General features: G+C 48.8%; 1 protein-coding gene across 10 annotated transcripts in view; it reads right to left on the reverse strand.

Annotated features, from left to right (window-relative positions):
• Positions 1-9,928, reverse strand: part of ST6GAL1 (ST6 beta-galactoside alpha-2,6-sialyltransferase 1) — a 145,043-nt gene extending 135,115 nt beyond the window's left edge. For 7 of the 10 annotated variants that reach the window (XM_005545453.4, XM_045387165.2, XM_045387164.2 and 4 more), the window contains exon 1: positions 9,401-9,706. The gene's annotated coding sequence lies outside the window, so the exon portion shown is untranslated. Of the gene's footprint in view, positions 1-9,400; positions 9,707-9,791 lie in introns of those variants that run through there. The other 3 variants (XM_045387163.2, XM_074030795.1, XM_074030794.1) reach the window with 1 other exon arrangement.
• Between the last annotated feature and the right edge of the window lie 913 nt (positions 9,929-10,841).

A 10,841-nucleotide genomic window follows, 5' to 3' on the forward strand; every position in this document is an offset into this window, starting at 1 on the left:
TGCAGCCCCCACGCCACGGGTTGAACAAGTTTGATCGTAATCCATCTACTGAGTTTTAAAAACGTATTTGCATATAACCACAAATACCTATATAAATGTGTACAAAGGAGCTGGAAGGACAGACATCAAACTGCAAACCGTAGTCACTGCAAAGAGAAGTGGAATGAGGGAGGAATGGCATAAGCTGAGGGGTTAACTTTTTACCCCATTTCAATCTTCTAAAAAAAAATCATTTCATTTATTATTTATGTGAAGAAGCCTCCCAGTCTTACATGTATGTTTCATTTGCTGATCTCAGTGCTGGAAGGCACTGCACAGGGCTGAGCGCTGATTCTCCGAGGTGGCATACCCAGGGTGGCATGCATTTGTCCAAGGTCACATAGCTAGCCAGCAACAGCCAGAGACCACAAGTCACAGTCCAGGTGTTGAAATAATGGGTGTCCCAGAGGATTAAGGAGAGGACTTTGACTTGATTACTAAATCAGATCGACTTTCCGATTTTATTTGAGTCAAAAATTCCTACTTGGGTGTAACAGGAAGTTAGAGGAGACGAAGAATCATCAAAGTCAGAGGTGGAGAGGGGACCCTGCCTTCCCATAGAAGGGGTGTGAGAGGGCCTGCTACCAAGGACTGGGACCTTCTCTGGATCCCCTGCCCTCATCCATAAAGCAGAGGAAAGGCACTAACAGAGGGGACGGGAGATTTGCAAGCATGGGGCGTTGTGTGAGTCAGATGCTCATCTGAGCCACCACCACATCTTCGGCATGAGAGACCGGCAGCAACGCTCCCTGAATGCATTCTAGTGAGGCCGCAGGTGGCAGCCAGGGACCTCAGCTGCATCTGGAGACTGCCTCTCGGGAAGGGAAGGCTGGGCTCGAGTCTGATTTAGGTCCAACTCCTATTAAGCCACTTCAGCTGTCACATGGATTATCTCATATAATACTCACAAAATGTTTACAAATATGCCCCAAGAAATTCAAAAGTCACTTTCTAAAAGCATACATCCATTAAGGGGTGGGGCCCTTATTTGAAATCAGGTTTCCTGACTCCAAATTCAGTGCTCCTTCCACTCTGTCTGTTCGGGACACAGGAAGGCCTCCTGACTTGGGCAGTAAAACTTAAGAAGTGCCCAGGTTGGAGGCTGGGCATGGTGGCTCATGCCTGTAATCCCAGCACTTTGGGAGGCCACGGCAGGAGGATCACTTGAGCCCGGGAGTTCAAGCCTGGGCAACACAGTGAGACACCCATCTCTACAAAAAATAAAAATAAAATTAACTGGGTGTGGTGGTGCATGCCTGTAGTCCCAGCTACTCAGGAGGCTGAGGCAGGAGGATTGCTTGTGCCTGGGAGGTCAGAGACTGCAGCGAGTCATGATCGTCCCACCGCACTCCAGCCCGGGTGACAGTGCAAGACCCTGTCTCAAAACAAAACAAAAAAAAACAGTTCCTCGGTTGACTTTCTGTCTCTCTCCTAACTCCCAATCCCCACTACACACACATACACACACACAGTCCCATGACTGCGACAGCAGAGACAGGTTCCTAGCCAGCACAACTCAGTGCCTCAAACACGCATCATGTGACATATGACTGAAATAGCTATGGCCGGGCTGATAAGATGTCTGGGATGCACTTGCATGTAATCTGGGGTTGATGATGGGGTTACAGATCAGCCTCAAGTTTCAGTCAGAGTTGAAGCCAAGTGATATATAGGGTTCCTTACACTCTTCTCTGTACTTGTGTATGTTTGAAATTTTCCATAATAAGAAAGACTTTTTTTTTTTTTTTTGACCTATCATGTGAGTGATCATTTGTCTCTCAACTTGTCACTTGGTGGGGGTTTCCATTTTAATTAACTTTCTGCTTCCCTCAGCACAGAAAGCCAAACAATAGCCTGCTGTCGTGGTAAGAAAAAATACCAGGAGCAAAAGTGTGCGGCTTGTGAAAACCTCAGTTATAACAATAACAGCTATTACTTAACTGAGTGCTTCCTGTATACCTGGCACTGCACTGAGCCTTTTACCTATGATTTTATCTAATGCTCATAATTGCCTATGAGATAAGGTCTGCTATCCCCATTTTACAGAGAAGGAAATGGAAGCTTAGTAAGCTTAAGTAGCTTGCCCAAATCTACATAGGTGGTACATAGTGGGCAAGAATGCAAATCCCAAATTCATTGTGCTGTTAGTTTCTCCCATTCCCACAATATATATTTAGCTACTTGAAGACTTTATAGGTAATTGAACTAAATCCATGAAGTTTTAAAACTGGTCATACCCTTTAAAGTATAACCCAGTAATCTCAACTTTAGGACTATCCTATGGGAATCATCTGGAAAATGAACAGAGATTTCTTCATAAATATTTTATTTTATTTCATTTCATTTCATTTTGAGACAGAGTCGTGCTCTGTCACCCAGTCTGGAGTGCAGTGGTGAGATCTCAGCTCACTGCAACCTCTGCCTACTGGGTTCTAGCAATTCTCCTGCCTCAGCCTCCCGAGTAGCTGGGATTATAGGCACCCGCCACCATGCCTGGCTGTTTTTTGTATTTTTAGTGGAGACAGGATTTCATCATGTTGGCCAGACTGGTCTCCAACTCCTGACCTCAGGTGATCTGCCTGTCTCAGCCTCCCAAACTGCTGGGATTACAGAAGTGAGCCACCACACCTGGCTCTTCACAGATATTTTAATCACGGTGTCAATAACAGTAAGAGAAAGTTCGATGTGGTTGGCTGTCTAATGTGGCCTCACGCAGGAAGCCTTTCCCACTGCTCCAGTCATTGGTGACTCCCTCCTCACGGTCGCCAGCATCCTGCACTAATCTCTTGTTACCCCTGCCTCCTCCTTTGAACTACGAGCTTCTGAAAAACTAAGCTCTTCTTATTTATCTTTGGTTTAGAGTGGGCACTCAAATATGCGGTGAATAAATTAATACGTGACACTGCAGTTGCTCATTTGACACGTACAGACATGAAGACTGGAGTATTAAAGTTAAGTTTTTGAAGGTTACAAGGGCAGACTAGAACTCAAGGCCACGTGCAGGCCTCTTCTCTCCCCACTGTAATACCAGTACCTGTAGACCTCCAAAGAACCCATGGGTGACGGCTGAACACTTGAGACAACGGTGGGAAAGGCAGAGGCAGTTGGAGGCTCCTGAAATTTTACAGGCCCTCACTGAAATGATGAGATCCCAGGGGTCCACACGACCCTGGGGAAGCTGAACAGCTGATATGGGTGATGAATGAAAGGGTACAGCTTTAATACAATGTTAACCATGAAATGTATATATGGGAAAGTTAAGCAAGGAGGCAAGAGACATAATTGCACATACAGTATGTTCACAACCATTTATAAAAAATAAATCCATTTAAAAAAAAAAAAGAAGGAAAATTGCCAACTGTTAAGAGGGGTTGTCTTTGGATAACGGAATTTTTTTCTGTTTCTCTATGCTTTTTTGTACAGAACTTTCCAAATTATCCTCAACGGGCAATCTTTTTTTTTTTTTTTTGAGACAGAGTCTTGTTCTGTCACCCAGGCTGGAGTGCAGTGGTGCAATCTTGGCTCACTGCAACCTCCGCCTCCCAGGTTCAAACGATTCTCCTGCCTCAGCCTCCAAAGTAGCTGAGATTACAGGCACCCGCCCACCATGCCCGGCTGATTTTTGTGTTTTTAGTAGAGATGGGGTTTCACTACGTTGGCCAGGCTTGTCTTGAACTCCTGACCTCAGGTGATCCAGCTGCCTCGGCCTCCCAAAGTGCTGAAATCACAGGCATGAGCCACTGTGCCTGGACCCTAGCTTTATTTTTATAATCAGAATAAATAAAAATTAAATCACTACATTGATTCTGAAGGCTAACCTGACCTTTCCAGTATAATAATGATTGAGAAAATCATCTCAGTATTTTAATATGGTGACACTGCACTGCTCAATGTTACTGTTACATATAAGTCTATCAAAAATACATCTATAGGAGTCAGAATGCCATCGTATAGCTTTCTGCAGACAAGCAAGAAAAAATTCATTGGCCTCTAATTCAGTTCTTACAGAATAAATGACTGATACTACATCGGAGCAACTAACTCCCTGTCCAAATTCTCAGGAATCTAATGGTCCAGAACAATTACTGCGAATTTCATTAATGAATTATTCCTGTATTTTTTTAATGCAACCATGTCCTCATATTTCCAGAGGGCCAGATTTTCTCTGAAGCCTTCCCTCTTCTACTCTGTCATTTACCACCTGCTCTTGCCTTTATTCATGAAGAGAAGGGGACCCCAGAGGTCAATACTGAGATAAATTAGATCAATTTTCTCTGGGCTCCTGAGGGCAATTTCTAAGGGAGAGCCAAAAGTGTTTTAAGCGAGGGTGGTGGAGCTAGGCTGGGCTTTCCTCGGGCAAAGAATGGGTCTCCATGCTCTTTGTAATCTCAGGTTAAGCACAAGACCCCTCCACCCCCAGCACCTGTTTGTCAGTGAACACAGAACACATAAACAGAATGACTCGAGATTTTACTCACTTACGTGTGAAGGTTCTGATTTTAATTTTTTTTTTTTTTTTTTTTCTAGTTCTGGTCACCTTAGAGTCACACAAACTTCACAACTACTCAAAGCCTCGCTTGACAGCTTGGCAGGCCTTGCTTTACACCTCTTTGTGAAAGATGAGGTTTTTCTAATCTGAGCCCACGAGCTTACCCTATGGGGTCATTCTCCCACTAACATTCTCTACCACTTTAAAAGCTGGTCTCACACCAGTCAGAAGGGATATTATCAGAAAGTCAAAAAGTAACAGATGCTGGCAAGGTTGCAGAGAAAAGGTAATGCTGATACACTGTTGGTGGGAGTGTAAATTAGTTCAACCATTGTAGAAAGCAGTGTGGGGATTCCTCAGAAAACTAACAATAGAACTGCCATTGACCCAGCAATCCCATTACTGAGTAAATACCCAAATGAATATAAATTGTTCTACCATAAAGACACATGCACACATATGTTCACTGCAGCACTATTCACAATAGCAAAGACCTAAATGCCCATCAACAGTAGACTAGATAAAGAAAATGTGGTGCACATGTACCATGGAATACTATGCAGCCATAAAAAAGAATGAGATCATATCCTCTGCAGGAACACGGATGGAGTTGGAGGTCATTATCTTTAGCCAACTAACGCAGGAGCAGAAAACCAAATACCACATGTTCTCACTTATAAGTAGGAGCGAAATAATGAGAACACACCGACACAAAGAGGGGAACAACAGACACCAGGGCCTTCTTGAAGGGTGGAGGGTAGAAGGAGGAAAGGGAGCAGGGAAAATAATTACTGGGTACAAGTTTTAGTACCTGAGTGACTAAATACTCTGTACACCAAAACCCCATGACACAAGTTTACCTGTATAACAAACCTGCACATGTACCCCTGAACCCAAAATAAAAGTTTAAAAAAAAAATTTTTTTTTGAAAGCTGGTAAGCACTCAAGCCTGCCAAGAGGTCTGACCGGTCGTAAGAATGTGTCATGTGACTTAATGCCCTCAACAACCCCAGGAGATTCATACACCTTACTCCCGTCACTTTACACAACGCAGAAGCAGCCTGCTGGTGTTCTGTTGTTGTTTTGTTTTGTTTCCTTTTCTGTTTTTGAGACAGGGTCTCGCTCTGTCGCCCAGGCTGGAGTACAGTGGCGAGATCTCAGCTCACTGCAACCTCCACCTCCCAAGCTCCAGCGATTCTCCTGTCTCAGCCTCCCAAGTAGCTGGGACCACAGGAGCGTGCCACGATGCCTGGCTGATTCTGTTCTTTTAGTTTTTGTAGAGATGGCGGTGGGGGAGGTGGTCTTACTGTTGCTCAGGCTGATCTCAAACTCCTGAGCTCAAGGAATTCGAACTCTTCCCTCCTCGGCCTCCTTAAGTGCTGGGATTACTGGAGTAAGCCACCGTGCCCGGCCCAGCCTGCTGGTCTTAAAGTAATACTGGAGACAGGAAGATGACCCCAAACCCCTCCTATGGCTCTAAAGCCTGAGCATCTTCCGCTCTGCTGGAACAGCCTGTGCAGAGACTGGGCAAAGAGGGCTCTCACTGCACAAAGAAGGAAACTGGAGCCCAAGAGGTTAAGCAGCATGAACAGCTAAGTGGCGCCTCTCTCTTCTGTCTTCTCACTGCCTCTTGCCTTATGATTTCACACAAAGCAGCCCCTAAATAGGGAAGCACAAGACAGAGAGACATGGAGGAACCCAGCACAAGAGTAAAGTGAACCATTTAGCAAACACTAAAGAAAGCTGATCCCCAGAGATAACTGCAATATTCAGCATACCTACCACTGGGATCCCTGGCTTTGCTTAATAACCAAACCTATTTAAATCCATAAGGAGCTGGTTCTCTGACTTAAAGGGTGTTGTTATAACAACCATAACTTTGGCTTTTCTGTGGAGTACCAACAACAACTGATTTGATGCAACAATTTCCCTTTTATGCAAAAAGGGGCACCAAAAGTAGACCGTGCATTGTTGTGTATCATTGGGCAAGTAATTTCTCTTCTCTAGGCCTCAGTTTTCCCATCGGGAAAGTAAAAGGGTCCAGTCAGATGATTTCTGAAGTTCCTTACAGGGTCGGCGTCCTGGTGAGAAAACTTTACGGCACGGCCAAGTGGAATTGACGTAGGATTTTTCTTCTTGGTCCTCCGGCCAGCGACGCCCCACCTGTGCTTCCCTGAGCCATGCCAGTGTGTCCCAGCTCACTGTATGATAGCTTGTACCCGCATTCAGTGGTTCTAAGCTCTTGCACCACACCAAAGAATAATGAGGGTACACTGCACATTGAAGGGACAGGAAAGCAGAGAAGAATTTTACTGAGTGATGAAAACAGCTTTCAGCAGAGAGGAGACGTGGGGTTGGTCCCCTACCTGAAGACGGAAAAGCTCCCCAGTGTGGCTGGGTCAAGGGACTTTTATGGACTCAGAATAGGGAATGCATGCTGACCGGGTTTGTGAGTATGCAAAAAAGATTAAAGCAAAGACATCACTCAAAGGTGGGCACGGCAGTGTAGAAAGCCAGTTAGGAAAGGGTAGGTATATGTAAAATAGGTGAAAAGTAGGGATCAATTAGGGGAAAGCATGTCAAACAGAAGTTCACACTCTGGTCTGAGGATTCAACTTGGAGCTTGGCTTTCAGGCTTTAAACTGTCTTTGGCCTGGAGGTGGGGGTTTCACCGGGTACCCCCCGCCCCTATCTGCCTAGGCATTTGGCTGCCTCCTGATGCTACCAGAATCATCATGACACCCTGGAAACTCTAAGGAAAAGAAACAAGTGTAACTAGGAGATAACAGGGACAGTGCAAAACAACATGTTAACTTTGGGGAAATCCGGCTTCTCCGTGTTGTTTTGGTTTTCCTACTTCTCTGCCAAATACAAAAATAAGCAGCTACTTCCATGGGACTCTCATTAAAAAAAAAAAAAAAAAAGTAACTTTAATAAAATCAATGGAAACAATGCTCTCACAAGTGACTCAGGAGTAGCTTTCTAAGAGACACTTTCTCCCCGTGCGGCTGATGTCAACAGCCCATGCTTTTGCCCAAACAAAGGCCTCCTGGCACAAGGATGAGAGGCAAAACATCGGAGTCTCCGTAGCTGGCCTTATTCCAATGTGAGGGGAAGGGGCAGCCAGGAGAGAAAAATAACTAAGCTTTTGAAAGGCTAGAAGGAGAGTAAGGAATGACTAAATCTATTTTTTCTCAACAGAATAAAGAACTCTTGAAGGATAATGGAAGGGTGCAGCTTTCGATTTGAATTACTCTTTGTTTAACCCTATTCTGCCTAAGGCCACTGCCTTTTAAGCCAACCACAGAATCCCGGTTTTGCCTTTAGTTGCCGGCAGGGCGATGCAGTGGGAGTTGGGAGACCCACACTCAGTGTTCTCTCTGTGACCTGTTTCACCCGGTTTAAACTTGGACAAGTGGCTGAACTCCCCGGCCTCAGCTTCCTGCCTGTAAAATAAGAAGGCTCCCTAGATGCTCTCTAGACCCTTTCAGTAACAGTGCAATAGGATTGGAAGCTCTCCAGGACCCCCCCCCCCCGGAACAGGTTAATCTTCAGCCACACTAGCCAAGGTGAGGCAGCAGGCACACACTGGGGTGGCGGCGCCTCCACTCCTGCTCACACTGCACGCCCACAACCTGCACCAACACCATCGCCTCAGAGACCAATTCACCCCGAAACCATCTCCCTGCTGCAGATCGTGTCTGATTAACATCTGCAAAGCTGAGCTGAGCATATGTAAGTAAAGAAAAAGCAAAACAAACAAGAGTTCTCTCTTTCCGGGTCTCGGAATTTCTTTCAAATAAACGCAGAACTGAAAATTGTATGTCCCCAGCTAGAACATGAGGTCTCGGCTGGCCTTGCTTGCGAAAATGCATAACAAGCCAAAAGGGGCTAGTGACATCTGGGGTGTCTGGGCACACGGACACGGGCCTCAGAGGTAAAGCACAAGACCGCACTGGGCGACGCGTACATTGACCATTCTTCCCGAAGGCTGAGGAGGCGCCCAAAATATCCCCCACAGACGCAATCGCCAGAGTGCGGGAACAATAGTGCGCCCAGCACTGTTTTTTTTTTTTGAGGGGCACCCTTAGACCCTAACCCAATCCACATCTCTAAGAGCGCTCCAGGAGGTGAAGGTGAGGGGTGGCCCACTTCACCCAAACGAATGCGCCACGGCCGGGGACCGACTCTCAGCCTGGAGTAACGTTTTTGTAGCTGCTTTCTTGTTTTGATTTCCCTTTTAAGTCTGGCAGTTTAGTCTGATGCCCAAGCGGTACCTTTTAAATGTCTCTCTCGCCCTCCTCCAGCAAGTGGCGCCTCTAGAGCCACTCCCTCCCCCTAGGCTGAGACAATGGCCCGGCACCGTAGGGCAGCCCCTAAGGGTTTGCGGTGCGTCCAGATCTCTGGGCAGGGCGCACGTGCGTTTGTTATGGTGCCTGTGCCCCCTCCGCTGCCGCGGGCCCCAATTTGTCGATCCGTAAACCCAGAAGGCAGGATTTGAAGGAACCCGGACTCTGCGAGGCGCACCGCCCCTCCCCACTCCCCCCACCCCCCAGCCAAACACTGACGGTGCGGTGGAGAAATCGGTGTTCCCCGGAGCTGCGCGCACGTGGGTTTGTTGTGGATCCGCAGGCTCGCGGAGCCACAGAGAAACCTGGGTGGCCCTTTGGCCCGGACAAATATACACACACCCCCAGCCAAAAGGCGGCCAGCCCCGGAGCCAAGGCAACTGAGGCGGCGCTGGAGAGAGATTCCCTGCGCCCTAGGCGCGCCACGGGCCCCGCGCCTCCGCTATCCTTCCGCGCCCCTTTGCATCACACTCCTTCCGGGAGAGCCCGGGCCGCGCCGCCGCCCACCGCACCCCCTACTCACTCGCTGCACTCTCGGCCGCGGAGGCTGCGGTTGCTCAGCCCGCTCAGTGGCGGCCGCCCGCTCCGCGCCCACGCCGGTCGGTACCGGCTCCCTTTGTTAGCGCCGGGCAGTGCCCCAGGCGTCTTCCCCAGCCCGGCCCTGCCCAGGACTCCCCTCCCCCAGGTGACTCCAGAAACCGCGCTCGGCAAGGGCAGGAGCGCCCGGGAGCTGGGAACCCCACAAGGGAGTCTCGGAGGAGGGGTCCGCTGGGGAGGAACGGGGGACCGAAGACGCAGACTGGAAGAGACGGGAGAAGGAAGGAAGAGCGCGGCGGAGGGGCGGGAAGGAAGCGAGTCGCCTCCGTATGCAAATAGAGTTGCGAAGACTGGGTCGGTCTCCGCCCCCACTCCACCTCTCGCCACTGGCCACACCGCGCACCAAACCGGCCTGGAGGTCGCTAGCGAGCGGGCTTGGGGTTAAAGATTCCTGATGAAGGCACCGGGTGATGCCACAATCCCGCCTGCCCTCAAGGAGGGTGGATCGAGAACCAAGTGGGAGGGGCTACGCGGCTGCGCAGAGACCCCTAAATGCCTGTTGCCCGCTTGGCCGCGAGGGGTGAATTTAGCAGTGTCGGGCTTTTGGTCCTAATATGCGGGCACTATACACCCGGTCTCTGCTACCGGCTGACTGCGAGACCCTGAGGAAGTCACTTAACCTCTCTGAAGACTCGTATTCCTCTTATCTAGAATAGGAAAGAACAAAATCTTTCACTGCGTTTGGCATTAACCTCCCAACACTGGGGCATGGCTCGTACTAGGCGCTCTCAAATGGCAAATACAGAGGGAGAGGAGCGCCCTCGAACCCCTGCACCCAGAGGCTTCCACCCCAAGCTGCAAGCTGAAAGACCGAAGCCTCAGCCTGGATGGTGAAGGGAGCGTGGTTCTTTCTTTTCACCCGGACGACGGTGGGGCTGCTGGGGAAGGAAAGAGGATTAACCAAGCTGCGTACTGACCATCCCCGATAGCCCCAGTGCGATTTCCCTTAAGATAGAAAAACTGCCCAACAGGAGGACGGGAGGGGCCTGTAAGGCCTCGACTCCAGCCTTCCATAGCCGAAAGAGAGGATGTGACTACCAGAGGCAATAGTCATATCCCAGTTGTCTACTGAGTGCACGCTAGGCACCAGGTGTGTGCTGGGTGGGAAGGGGGAAAGGAAGGAGGTACTGAAATGTTTGGGGGTCCTCTGGGAACACAAAGTCCAGTGCACACTTAAAGTGCCTGAAGCCCAGGCCCAAAGTTCTGTCTCCAAATGAGGTGCCTACTCCCCATCACCAACCTTGGAAAGGGAAGTTACATCCGCACCCCGTCCCCAGCACCCTTCTTCCAAACACTGCCTCCTCCCTGTCCTGATCCTGGCTCCCTTCTGCTGATGCTGTCATTCCCTTCCCTACTGCCCCTGAGAC

This window comes from Macaca fascicularis, chromosome 2 (assembly GCF_037993035.2).
Source record: "Macaca fascicularis isolate 582-1 chromosome 2, T2T-MFA8v1.1".
Classification (NCBI taxonomy): domain Eukaryota; kingdom Metazoa; phylum Chordata; class Mammalia; order Primates; family Cercopithecidae; genus Macaca; species Macaca fascicularis.